The 12,847-nt window shown below is 41.8% G+C and overlaps 2 long non-coding RNA genes across 2 annotated transcripts; one reads left to right on the top strand and one right to left on the bottom strand.

Moving 5' to 3' along the window:
- Positions 1-5,081: 5,081 nt before the first annotated feature.
- Positions 5,082-5,917, bottom strand: LOC129442670 (uncharacterized). The gene is made up of 2 exons (XR_012359547.1): positions 5,799-5,917; positions 5,082-5,299 (listed from the first exon to the last, which is right to left on the bottom strand). It is a non-coding gene; the product is annotated as an uncharacterized lncRNA (long non-coding RNA).
- A 774-nt stretch (positions 5,918-6,691) lies between these two features.
- On the top strand, positions 6,692-8,286 carry LOC141351327 (uncharacterized). Its single transcript, XR_012359546.1, has 2 exons — positions 6,692-7,217; positions 7,517-8,286. It is a non-coding gene; the product is annotated as an uncharacterized lncRNA (long non-coding RNA).
- The last annotated feature ends 4,561 nt before the right edge of the window (positions 8,287-12,847 follow it).

Raw genomic sequence — 12,847 nt, 5'->3', positions numbered from 1 at the left:
TGTCTCTTCGTGTCATTAAATAAACTGCTCGCGCTATCGGCCGTACTATGTCTGCTCTGGTTAACACAGAGAGGCATTTATGGCTAAATCTGTCAGGCATAAATGAGAAGGATAAAACTTTTCTTTTAAATGCCCCTGTTTCCCCATTGGGTTTATTTGGTGACACGGTTGACTCCGTTGTCACGAAATTCACTGAAGTTAAAAGCATGAGGGAATATTCCACTCTTTACAGTAGGGTTCGCCGGGGGGCGGGGCATATCATGTTACATCAGATCGCTCCGTCCCGTTGCCTTTACGAAGCCTCTCCACCTCCGCCGCCTCTGAGATCTTAGATCTTCGAGCTTTAAACAAAGCAGTGAGAGCTCTCAAGTTCAAGATGCTAACGGTCAAGACGGTTGTGGCACAAATTCAACATTACGATTGGTTTGTCACAATCGACTTAAAGGACGCATATTTTCACATAGAAATATTACCACAACACAGGAAGTTCCTGAGGTTCGCTTTTGCAGGCGAAGCATACCAGTTTCGAGTTCTTCCATTCGGCCTAGCCTTATCACCCCGCACATACACAAAATGCATGGATGCAGCACTGGCTCCATTGAGACTCCGGGGCATCCGCATTTTAAATTACATGGATGATTGGCTAATACTAGCAAAATCGCGATAGGTGGCGCTCCAACACAAAAACATTGTGTTAGCACATCTACTTTTTCTAGGGTTGAGACTCAACGCCAAGAAAAGCGTTCTTTTTCATACCCAGAGAATGACTTATTTAGGGATAGTCTGGGATTCGATTACGATGCGGGCACATTTGTCTCCCGCACGAATCGAGGCCATTCAGCATACCCTGAGCAGAGTCAGGCTAGGCCAGGATCTCACTGTGAAATAATATCAGAGGATATAAGGGTTTATGGCATCAGCATCCACGGTGATTCCTTTGGGGCTGTTGCATATGACGCCGTTTCAGAGCCGGAGGGTTTCATCCAAGGGCCAACCCTCAAAGGCTGATTAAAGTGATGCGCCACGGGCTTCATACACTAACTATGTGGATAAGACCCCGGTTTGTTGCCTTGGGTCCCACGCTATGAGCGACTTGTCATCGCAAACTGCTAATGACAGACGCCTCCCTGACGGGCTGGGGTGCGACCTTAGATGGTCGTCCAGCTCAAGGGGAATGGGAGGGTCATCAGCTCGGTTGGCACATCAATTGCCTAGAGCTGACGGCTGTATTTCTGGCCCTGAAATATTTTCTCCACCAAATGAGAAGCTGTCATGTCCTAGTGCGGATGGACAACACAGCGACAGTCTCATACTTAAGTCACCAGGGAGGTCGGCGCTCGCGCAATCTGAACAAGATAGCGAGGCAGATTTTTCTCTGGGCTCAGGACAAGTTCCTGTCACTCAGAACAGTGTACATCCCAGAAAACCTATATGTAGGAGCAGATTTACTGTCCAGGCAGACATTATCGACTAGGGATTGGAAACCCCACCCAGACATAGTGTCTCAGATATGGACCTGATTTTACAGAGAGAAAGTGGACCTCTTGGCCTCTTTTCAGATAGCGCAATGTCTCCTTTACTTCTCTCTGAGTTCCCCAGCCCCCCTGGGTCTGGACGCAATGGCGCACACATGGCCGGACAAACGCCTTTATGTGTTTCCTCCAGTGGCGCTGCTCCCGCAGGTTCTAGCCAGAGTTCGCCAGCAAGGCTCTTGCTCTTTCTGATAGCACCGCGTTGGCTGAACAGAGTATGGTTTTTATAGGGATAATATCTCTCCTCAACGGCTCGCCATGGGCAAGTCTGGAGAGGAGGGGCGTTCTGTCTCATGATAATGCATCTCAGGCCCGACCTGTGGAATCTCCATGTTTGGCTCCTAAGGGTACCAACTGAGGGACACAGGTTTGTCGCCTGATGTTACTGACACTATTTTGAGTGCTAGGGTTCCTTCCACTAGAAAGAATTATGCCTTTAAATAGGGTGTCTTTGAAGCATGGTGCATGACACATAATGCAGATCCTGTTAACTGCCAGTCTGCTACAGTTCTGAGTTTTCTGCAGGAAAAGCTGTCAGCAGCTTATGCCCATCCACTCTCAGGTTTTATGTGGCCGCTTTTTCGGCTTGCCACGCTTTGGTGGACGGGGCGCCGCTCGGGAGGCATCCAACGATTGAGGCCTACAGCAAGAACTAAGATTCCTTCGTGGGACCTAGCTATAGTCCTTGAGGGTCTGGTTCAGACCTCCTTTTGAACCTCTAGAGTCAGCGTCTGATAGACTTCTGACACTAAAGATGATTGTTCTAATGGCGTTAACTTCTTTAAAAAGAATTGGGGATATGCAGGCGCTGGCGATCTCGCCATCCTGTCTAGATTTTGCCCCAGGAATGGTGAAGTTGATTTTACATCCTTATCTTGATTACCTGCGTAAGGTTCCCTTTTCGACTGCACATCCGGTCATTCTTGAGACTTTCTGCCCTCCGCCGTTCACCACGCCGGAGCAGGAGTTATACCACAGATTGTGTCCAGTCCGTGCTCTTCAGACTTATGTCCACCGCACTAGCCAGTGGCGTAAGTCAGAGCAGTTGTTTGTCTGTTTTGGGGGCCGCAACAGAGGTGCTGCAGCCACCAGGCAGTCCATATCACATTGGGTTAGGGATGCCATTGCTCTTGCCTTTGAGGCGCGCTGTCAAGTCTCGCCAGCAGGTCTGAGAGCTCACTCCACCAGGGGAGTAGCCTCTTCTACTGCTTTAGTAAAAGGGGCCTCCTTGCAGAGCGTTTGTGATGCGGCAGGCTGGTCCTCTCCGCATACATTCATAAGATTTTATAGCTTGGATGCTCATGTCACTCCAGGATCTTCTGTCCTCGAGTCAACATCTCAAGCTGATGTCTATGCCATTTGTCCATAAGAGGGGTATCCCCCACTGCTACTTTTAGTAAGGGGTGCCTCCTTACAGAGCGTTTGTGATGCGGCGGCCTGGTCCTCTCCGCATACATTCATAAGATTTTATAGCTTGGATGCTCATGTCACTCCAGGGTCTCATGTCCTCGAGTCAACATCTCAAGCTGCTGTCTAAACCATTTTTCCATAAGGGGTATTCCCCACTGCTATTTATTAGGAAGGGGTGCCTTCTTATAGATGTTTGTGAGGCGGCAGGAGCATCCTTTCCGCACACATCCACTATTTTTAGCTTGGTTGTTTATGTCTGAGATTTCTTTGCGGTCCTTGTGCACACACTTACACATCCGTAAGGGGTCCAGACATCTCCAAGCACGGCAGCGTGGGTATTGTCGTTCCCCATAGCGCTTAGCAGCGCAGCATCGAGTAAAGCTTTTGATAGGGAACGGAGGGGTTACTTGACCGTAACCTTGTTCCCTGAAAAAGCGGAACGAGATGCTGCGCTGTCTTGCCGTACAGTAGATGTCCCAGGACTGGTCTTCAAACAAAAGATCTGATGACACAGCTGTTGCTCATCTATTTTATAGCCTCGCATGGGGTGCGCTGTGATGTCGTCATCAACCGAGGCTATATACCTCCGGGTCAATTTCATTGACGTGTTTGCACACTATATTCAGCTGGTCAACGATAAAGACGTTTCCCCATAGCGCTTAGCAGCGCAGCATCTCGTTCCGCTTTTTCAGGGAACAAGGTTACGGTCAAGTAACCCCTCCGTTTTCTTTCAGTTAAAACCAAAAACCATGGTAAGGCATACTGTAGTAAATCCATGGTTACCACAAAAAATATATGGTTTCATAGTTAGTTAAACCATGGTAACTGTAGTAACTGTAGTAAAACAATTTTTCTAATAGTAACTAATACAAAAAACAAACAAAAAAACATGGTTAGGCTACTACACTTTTACCTCAAATCTGGTCATGTGTTTTAGATTAGTCATGATTAAATGTTTTCACCATCTCACAAGATATATTGGACTTTGTCATTTCATTTTGCTTATGAGCTGCATGGTCTTTTTAATCTCATATGACCTGGATCATTAAAGTGATAGCTAACCCAAAAATGAAAATTCTGTCATCATTTATTCACTCTCATGTTGTTACAAACCTGTATAAATTTCTTTGTTCTGATGAACATGAAGGAAGATATTTTGAGGAATGTTTGTAATTAAACCAATCAGAAGCCCCATTGACTTTCATAGTAGAAAAAGAATAGTGTGGAAGTCTAAACAAAGACATTTATACAGGTTTGTAACAACATAAGAGTGAGTTTTTTTCAAACTGAATTTTCATTTTGGATGAACTATATATTTAAAGTGGTTTAAATAAAGGAGAATTGTTGCTTCCCCTAAGAAAGTGAGTAACAAATACCAAACGTCTTCAAAATTGGGGAAAAGTGGGTATGGGCTTTTTAAACTTCTGCTGGACTGAGCTACAGATACACAAGTAGTCGAGCTAAACTGACATTTTTAAGAAAGCACAGTAATACCATAACACTTGCAAGTTCTTCTTAAATACATCAGCAATTAGCCATGCTTATTGTTTAATACGGTTTCATGCTTTGTAAGGAATACATTTAACCATTTATAAACAAACCAACAAGGTTATTTATAAACTGTTAGATAGATAAAATAATTCAAAAAACTAGAAGATTTGTAGGTGTGTTTTTTTTTTCTAAACCATAAATTTTTTTGAACAGTTTTACAAAGGGACTTTTATTTTCATAAGGAAATAATACCACAGAGGCATCACATTCTACACTGTAAAAAATAAATTGTTGGCTCAATGAATTATTTTTTAGTAACTAGTTCCACAGAAATTTTACGTTCACTCAATTTCTGTCTCCAAAGTGTTACCTGGATTGATGTTTTTTAGTTGGCCCAAATTTGACTCAAATATAAAAAAGTATGTTGGCTCAATTAGCTTTATAGTTCATTCAACTAAAATGTTTTAATCAGTTGAATCTTTAAAAACTTACAGCAAAGACTCTGTCAATTAAAATTTAAGTATTTACTCAATGTTTTATGTGTTCAATTAATATTTATTATTTGGGATTTTTTTTAATAACATTTTTAAATGATTTACCAAATAATTTATGCTGGTGTTGTAAACAAAATAATTAACTTCAGTCACATAAAAACAAAAGCTTTTTATTCACTTATTCACTTATCATACAGACTGAACATACAGAATTAAGTCTTCTTTAAATAGAGGGCATAAAACAGTCCAAAAAGCCTCCAAAGTCAGTCAGAACATCTCCAGGGCCATTTAGGAGACTTTCCTCAGCCAGTCCAAGCGGAGACTGTCTCGCTATGTATCCTTCTGGTCTGCCTCTCTCACATCATCTCCGCTCTGGTTTGATAAACAGAGGAATATAAACACACACACATACATAAATAACATGTTTAATATAATAAAGCTTGACGGTGAAAGACTTTTTCCCTTAATAACGTTAATTTTAGGCCAAATTTCCCTCAGCCATCACACATAATTAAACACTATTGGGCGGTTTTCTCGGACAGGGCTTTTCACTGACTAAAATAACTTACTGACATCTCTTAACATATGAGTGCTATTGTTTTGTCTCAAAATGCACGCCAGTATTGTATTATATAAGGTTTGTTTGTAAAAATGTCCCAATTATAATAAAGACCGAGTTCTAAACTCTGTCCGGTAAACCAACCCTATATCCAGGCTTTTTATCTTAACTAAAATAGCTCCACTTTACTTCGGACACAACATAACACACTTCTAATATATCTTTACAAAAATATCATTACAAAAACGTCGAGTATTTGCGTCTTTGCCAATTAATATATTCTAAAATTAACATTTAATTACAAACACTTACCTGACGTGAACTTGAGGAAACGGCTGACTTGTGTCCTTCCTTGTGTGAATCAGTAAGTGATTCCAGCTGTTGCGTGCGGATTGATCTCAGATGAAATGACCTGTGATCCAGATCCTTCCAAGTTATAACATTTTAAATTCAAAATACACAGACGCACGCGCAGATGTCACAGGTGACGTTTTGTGAGGGCGGAACCAAAAGTGTGGAAGACGGGTTCCGCCCGACGATGGTTCCGCCCGGACGTTTTATTCTGAACACCGGAATTTCCGGGGTTTCCCCGATTACGAAATCAAGCCTGATTTCGCCCAGGTGAGGGTAATCTACACAGCGGTTGCTGATAGGCCGATGAGGAGAAGAGGTAGAGGATATAAAGACCTTTGAAGACATCAAACGGGGTGCTTGTTATGTACTTTGTGTGTGCTGTGTTGCTGCTTTGCAGACGCGCTGTGCTGGCCTGATCGTTCCCTTGGGGAAGTAAAGGAAGGAAAGACAGCTAGCGAAGGAATACTGGGAAAGTTTCACTCGTGAGTGAGCAAGATTCAGAGCAACGGGATTACAGATACAGGAGGCTAATGACAACTAAGAGTGAGTAAACAGCTATTGTGTTTACCGTGTACTACATTGAAGAAGGGTTGCTTGGTGTGTGTTTGCTTGTGTTTGAGGTCCCTGGCCCCACCGGAGAGGGAAGCGTGGGCGAGCCGTGGGTTGACCGGAAACACGGATGAGGATAGGAAACGCCGTCTACGAATCAATCGGTGGCCCTGCGGGACAAGAAAGCGTGGGTGAGCCAGAGAAGTACCAAACAACACATCAGGGCTGTGAGTAATACCAAACCTATTCTCAACGGTGACCAAAACATCACCCAACCATCCTCCCGAGGGAATCGAGTCCATATTTTATATCACGTGAAGTGTGTACAAGAGTGCTGTGGTTGAGTTTCACTTATTACTTGGTGTTGCGCTGTACTTGCTGTGTGTATGCTGTGCTTGTAGCGACCAAACTGCCGGCCTCGGACGAATCGTGAGATGATTATACCTGTTGTGGCCTGAGTCCTACGGAGAGAGTGTAATTAAGCCTTGGCCCCGGGCGTGTTGGAGAGAGCTTCACTCCTCGATAGAGCGGACAGAGTGAGAAGCCTAGTGGTGGATAGGAGTGAGTAATTTCTGAAGTGCACTGTGCGGATTGAGGGTCATAGTTGTGTGTGTGTTCGACCTAACCAACAGAAACTCGTGGTGGCGGAGCCTCAACGAAAGTTCGCCCCAACTCGGGACCCCGGTTGTGGAAACAGGAGGGGGAGTTCGGGAAGCGTTCGGCTCCGTGCCACTGGACCCATCGGTCCCCACGACGCCCGAGACGCTTGAGTGGACGGGTGAAGGAATACGGTGCACCAACGCTGTAGCGAAAGTCCACTGTCTGAGAGTGAGTACGAAGACCCCCAGTGCTGTGAGTAATATACCCTGCGCAGCGTTATTTGATCTGTGCTTACAGCAACCACTTACCTGTATCTCAACGAAGGCTCTGTTTGGAACGAAGATCCCCAGTGGTGCGAGTAACTTACCTCCTGTGCAGTGACATCAACCGGTGCTTATAGCAATCACTTACCTGGGCCTAAACGAAAGCTCTGTGTGAACGAAGATCCCCAGTGTTGTGAATAACTGCCTCTGTGTAGTGTTATCGACTTGTGCTTACAGCAACCACTTACCTGTATCTCAACGAAGGCTCTGTGTGGAACGAAGATCCCCAGTGTTGTGAGTAACATACCTCTGTGTAGTGTTATCGACTTGTGCTTACAGCAACCACTTATCTGTATTTCAACGGAAGCTCTGTGTGGAACGAAGATCCCCAGTGTTGGGAGTAACTTACCTCCTGTGCAGTGACATCAACCGGTGCTTATAGCAATCACTTACCTGGGCCTAAACGAAAGCTCTGTGTGAATGAAGACCCCCAGTGTTGTGAGTAATTTATCCCCGGTGCAGTAATATTGATCTGTGCTTACAACAATCACTTACCTGTGTCTCAACGAAGGCCCTGTGGAAAACGAAGACCCCCAGTGTGGCGAATAACTTACCTCTGTGTAGTGTATTGATCTGTGCCTACAGCGACCACTTACCTGTGCCCCAGCTAAGGCTCTGTCGGGTATAAGGACCTCCAGTGCTGTGAGTTGTTTCCCTGCATGGCCCACTAACGATCTCTGCTTCCAGTAGCGGCTGTAGAACGACGAACCTAAGGCACAGGAGAAAGAGGGAAGATGGAGGATTAGAGTAACAGTAAGACCACATCGAATCACATTGTGATAACTCGCCTTTTTGATTCTGCCTCCAGGAAGAAGCGGAGCGCGCCACGGGTTCTAGGACCAGAGCCCTAAAGGAGCCCCTGTCCCCCAGTCCTTGTCCCAAGTGGCCCTGGAGGCGAGAAGCAGACCCATTAGTTTTAAATTGCCCTTTCCCCCTTTCCTTTTAAATATTTAATAAAGTTCATTTTAACTGTAGTTTACTCGTCTGTCTGGTCATTGGGGTGGTCTTGGGAAACTCCTTGAGGTGGAAGAGTTGAGAGGGGCGTGACCTTTAGTCTATTCGGGTCCGCCCCCGTGGTGTGACGCATACATACATACATAAACATGCGCGAGTACGCGCGCGCACACACGCACGCACACGGGTATATTTAGAAGTTTTAAGATTGTTATGATATTGGGACTATTTCTCCACTCGCACCTTCAGCTCTGAAGTTCAAATTCGCAGGCAGTACGCAGCCCAGTTATAACAAATGTGAAAGATATGAAATATCATTCAACAGCGATATCATTTAAGTGCAATCCTAAAATATGATTTAAAACATACCGGTAAACCTTTTATTATTAAGTATAAGAAATTAAAATGAATTAAATCGCATGTTTAAACGCCACAGAGATATCAGAGCCAGCAGTCGATTTCTGATGGGCTTGCCGAGGCGAGGCTGCGCTGGGCGGGGTGTGAGCACTTAAGTGTCTGTGATTTTTCTGGAGCTCTTCTCCGTCCGAAAGTGTCCGAGCACATTTTTAAATAGACGCTATCTATATTAACCGACCGCATATTTAAACTTAAAGCACATACATTCACGCCTGAACAACTCTTAAAATTACATTTTGTTACCAAATAACAGTAATATTATGAGCATTTTGTTGTCAGGAAACATAGCTGTCATAAGTCCACATATTGACCAGATTTGTCTTAATTAGTTCAGTCAACATAGCCATTCTGAATGTTGACTGAATTTGAAAATAACCATTAATTTAATGTTTTAAACACAGATTTATCTAGACTTAAAATAATATGTCTACTCAACTAAGCCCAAACAAGAAAATTGGTTTAACTTACATATTTTTGCCCTTCCAACATTTCATTAATTGGATTTTTTACAGTGTATAATAACATTTAAGTCATTGTAGCTGCACTGACTGTTCTCTGCATCATTCTCAGCCATGTTAAGCAGATTCACACATTGTAAAAATGAACAAAACTTAATGCTTACATGTGCATAAGTATTAGAGCTTTAGATCATTGCTTACTTGCACACAGGACACGCCAGTAACACCTATTCAAAGTTATAAAAGCTTTCTAAAGCTGTGAATATACAGTAACTGGTTGCCTTTGTGTACCTTAGACTTATTTGGCCAGAAGCATAGAAAGAGATGTGATAAAATCTCTTAAGTGCTCCGACAAAAGCAGCATTGCAACTTCATGAGCCATGTTCAAGGTTGCGCATCTGTAAATGATGGAAATTCTTAAGATTACAAATTTTTGTGGCTAGGAATGCATAGGAAGCTGATGCCCTCATATGACAGGTTATGTTCACATGCATTACTTCCTACAAGAAGTGTTATTTCCATGGTTACACAAGCAATCCAGAAAAGGTATTTATAAAGGGTTTGTATTTAGAGGAAGCAATTTGCCACATCAAAGACATTTTACATTTCAACAGCTTTGTAAAAAATGGTTGAAACGTACAAACATGAAAAATCTTCACGTGTAGTTTTGTTAACCAATCCGAACTGTCCATGGTGCTGAAGAAAGACACCTGTCATTTAGCAGACGCGCGCAAAGTGTGATCGCTTTGCGTTGCTAACTTGCTTACGTTTTAGATATAAACTTTTAGACGCTGGCTCCAAATAGCGCACAATAAACGCGTTTTTGTTGTAGTTACATTCAGTATGCTTTTGTCTGTGCCTGAGAATATGTCGGAATGAATAATTTACAATGCAGTGTGAGAGGAAGCTTGTGAATTGCTATCTTTAAAGTGCAGATTCATAACAAAATAGAAACATAAGACTGATGTTGTGCACTAAACAGTTCATGCTGAATACATTACAGAAAATTGTATGGGATGAGAATAAAGAGGATTTCAATGCAGTGCTGGTTTGCAAGTACCAACAAATAGTATACAACTGCCAATATACCCGCGCGTTTTTGCCACACAACTTAATATAACATTTTCAGAGTGTTAAAGATTATATTTACAGATTTTTTTATTTATCTTCAGTTTTTTGAGGTCACATTTCACCACCTGTTTTTCATACACATGTGAATATTTAAGCTGCGGGGGCGCGCATCAGTCCTAGAGCGCTCACATATGTGCTCATTATGTCGGCAAGGCGGCGAAGCATAAACGCTATCAATGGCAATGCCATCGTTTCCCTCTCAGCCGTGATATACGACGCGTTTAGACGCCCGCGTCGTGCGGAAACACCAACCGAGTTCAAAAAGTCAAAAGACGCGTCTCGTGATGTCCCAGACAGTTCATCTGTGTGACAAAATTGATATGTTACATCATCTTAATGGTCAAACAATGGGGCGTTGCGATGAATAATACATGGCATTTTAATCTAACCCTATATCAGGAGCTAAAGTGTTGCCTGTAGCGTAATCTCTGTCATCTGTTTGGATTTCTAGTGTGTGCAATTTAGATTTTTTGTACATGAAAGGTTTGTACCATAAAACTGAACGGTATGATTCAGGCTTATTGACAATATAATGCTATATTTGGGAGCGCACTAATGCTTAAGGATATTCATTCAATAGTGATTTTCCGCCTTTCTTACAGACACCGTGGCCTATATTTGGGAGGTACGGAATCGTTTCTGTGTGGACAACTTGGGGTGATTGCGTGAATGTATATTGAGTACAGTCCTGCATGGCCTCACTAGATGGCGATATCACCCCAGACAGAGCCTCTTTCACAACAGCTTCAGCTTTGTCTGATAGACACACTTAGTCATCTGTAAATGTTGGGTGGTGAAATATTTCAGACAAATCTTTCAGTAATGCATGTGAAAATGTTGTTTGTAGTGTTTGTACACAGAGTGTACACACTTGCAGCACTTAGAGTCAAAATAAGTTATTTTAACTGTTGAGACAGCTCTCCTTAGATATTGCACATCATTCCTCCTAAAGATGAGTAAGGGAGAGAAGGGCACAAAGTAACGCTTTTTGGCTTTAGCTCTATCATTCAAAAAATATTTAAGTTAGATTAATAATTGTTTTACACAATCAACACACACCTCTGCTACAAATAAACACTTAAAAGTTTGTTTGTGGGACCTTCCGTTATCATACAATTACACCGAAAGTGACAGGAGTGCAAACGTGACAACTTACCCCATGTTGGAGTTAATTGTAACAACTGAGGGTTTTTGTTTTGTTTAAACACAAATGAAATTCTGTCTATATAGTAAAGGTGGATATTGTTTCTATATCTGCATATAATAGATAAATATCCATACATTCATTCAACCATGATTCATCATCTAACCATCCTTGTATTATGCATCAATGCATATAAATAGATTTTTTTGAAAGCGCTGCACAATTAAGACAAAAAAAATCATAATTGTGAGTTATTTCCCCTGATATTGTATTAACAGTTATTATTTTGATGAATAATATTTACATTGTTTTCATTTCATTATCATTGTATACCTGAGGCTAAATTGTAACACTGTGTGATGTTTTCAATCCTAGCTATCAGTAACTAGGAGTTGCTGACATGTTTCAAAATGGTGTTATGTTTTAGATAACAAGACAGTGAATAAAATAATACAAAGTTGGATTTGGTGACCCAACTCAGAAATCGGAAAAAAACACAAGATGATGAAATTTACTTTCATGCTTTTTGATCAAAATCCTAACCAAAACACATCAAAACTTTTCACAAATTCACAGGAGATCAGTAAGAAAAAAGCCCAAAAGTATGAATATGTAGCTGTGTTACAATTAATTTATGCCCCATCCCTACCTAAAAATGAAAGGTGTCTAATAATTTACTTACCCTCATGCCATCCCATTTATATGTCAGGTGTATGACTTCCTTTCTTCAGTCAAGCCCAAATAAAGATTTGTTATAAAAATCACCTTTTGTCCATGTATAGGTCCCAACTTTTTGCAGCTCCAAAAAGCACATACTGTACATCCATCAATAAAGAAATTCAAATATCTCCAGTCAGTTAATAAAGCAATAAGCCCCAAGAAGCAGTGGGTTACCAGTGCATTTTATAACAGCTAAGGGGTGTTGTTAGGCACGACGCGAAGCGGAGCTGTTATAAAATGCACTGTAACCCCACTGCTTTGCGGGGCTTATTGCTTTTATAAAATGGGTACTTTATATGCATAACGTTAGCAGGATTTCATAAAATAAAATACAAATAAGTGGAAATTATATTATTACAAATATTACTCTTCCGTCAAACAAAGTAGTTACTCAGAATCAAGTGTGACTGAAACAGAGCGCAGTTCACAACCAACACAGATGCAGCAAAGAAAATATGATTAAAGACTGTGATGTTTATTTTTTATAAATCAACATTCATCTAATTTATACATTAACATCTATATCGTGCAACTGTTGAAGTGATGATCAAATATGCTTGGAAGCATGCTGAACTCTTTCCCTGTCAGCATTTTTTTTTTAAGTTGCCACCCAGTTTTAGTTTAATGCCTTACAGAAAAACTATCTTTTTTAAATAAACATAAAATATATCAAATGAAAGAACAGACCATCCGCTTTCAAACAACAACAAA

This window comes from Misgurnus anguillicaudatus, chromosome 20 (assembly GCF_027580225.2).
Source record: "Misgurnus anguillicaudatus chromosome 20, ASM2758022v2, whole genome shotgun sequence".
NCBI lineage: Eukaryota > Metazoa > Chordata > Actinopteri > Cypriniformes > Cobitidae > Misgurnus > Misgurnus anguillicaudatus.
The sequence above is the reverse complement of the archived record's forward strand: the minus strand, read 5'-3'. Positions and strand labels throughout refer to the sequence as shown.